Source organism: Cannabis sativa, chromosome 2 (assembly GCF_029168945.1).
Source record: "Cannabis sativa cultivar Pink pepper isolate KNU-18-1 chromosome 2, ASM2916894v1, whole genome shotgun sequence".
Lineage (NCBI taxonomy): Eukaryota > Viridiplantae > Streptophyta > Magnoliopsida > Rosales > Cannabaceae > Cannabis > Cannabis sativa.
Genome location: NC_083602.1, coordinates 10,274,682 through 10,276,275, shown reverse-complemented (window position 1 = coordinate 10,276,275; position 1,594 = coordinate 10,274,682).

The following is a 1,594-nucleotide window of genomic DNA, read 5'->3' as shown; positions in this document are numbered from 1 at the left end:
ATCATGATTCTCTTAGTGTGATAGAGTTTATGTGGAGTTGAATACTATCCAGAGTTCATTAGATATAAAAGATCGTTGAACTGCATAGTTTTCTTAACTTTTCTCCACCCCTATCAGATCATAAGATCCTTTTATTAAACAAATTCTTAATAATTGTATGAGAATTAACAATTATTGATAAACATAGAAATAATTTCTAGTGTTTATATAATATAACTCTATAAAAAGTTGTAGAATTTGCATCAATAATAAAAACACTTACACATACAAACATACAAATATAATGTGGTAATAATTGATGAAGATAAAATTAATAAAGCTCAATCTCGTAAGTTGCAATGGTGATTTCGAAAATAAAACTTTATTAATAAAAAAAAATGTATTGCAACAATATGAGAGAAACAGGGATAAATATCCCTAAATAAAATTTGAAATCCAAATTGTCTTTAAACTAAAACAATTAATTCAAAAAATTGAAGAGCTTCATCTTCATCTGGACGATTTTACCCTTGGTCCAGTTTTCTTATCCAACTCAATTGAGTTCAAGTAGCTTGGCCTATCAGAAGAAGAAAACAAATAAACAAAGTTAGTCCAGAATCATAAATCCAATTGGATAATAATTCACTAAAACTCTTAAAGTTTATAAATGGAAATACCTTGTTTCTTTGCAAGAAATTTAGGACACTGGGGTTTCCAATGACCTTTTTCATTGCAGTGGAAACACTTTCCTTTAAGTGTAGCATCACCAGAAGGAGCAGCCTTTTTCATGGCTTTTGTTCGCTTCTTGGTGTTCTTCCACTTCTTCTTCGATTTGGGCTTTGAAGTAGAGGCAACATTTGCTTCAGGTTTCATCGTCCCATTACCATTACCAAGATTGTGAGGTTTACTCCCTTTCTTCTTGGGTCCTCCAATCAAATTTTCATAAGTTTGAAGGTCATTGACTAATTCATGAAAGTCAATTTCCTTCTTATTCATGACATAATTTGATGTGTATGGTAGAAATGCTGGAGTCAGGCTATTCAAGATAAGACTAACTTGAGTAGCACTGTCCATTTCAGCACCATGATCCTGGGCTTCTTGGAAATAACTGGACATGAGGAGAACATGATCACGCACGTTTTGATGAGGTTCCATCCGTGCATTGATGTACTTCTTAGTCGCGTCAAAGCGTGACTGAACTGATGCCTTACCGAATAGCTCATTTAACTTCGTCATAACTTCAGCAGCCTTCTCAGTTTTAGAAAACCGAGTTTTGAGGGTGTCAACCATGCTAGAAAGCATAAAGTATAGAGCTTTGTCATTTGCTTTCTGCCAACGCTCATACTTTTCTTTCACAGCTTTGGATGCATTGTCCCCAGGCACTTCAGGTGACGGCTCAGTTAAAACAAACAAGGCACTTTCTCCTATGAGAGCAATATTTATGTTCTCATTCCATTTATTAAAGTTAGATCCATTCAGCTTATTTTCAGTCAACAGTGATAACATGGGATTCATTTTGACAAACAGGATACTACAAAATAATAGAAATCAACTAATAGAAATTAATAATGGTTTAACACACAAAATCAATTCAGAAATTATAAGCACATAGCAA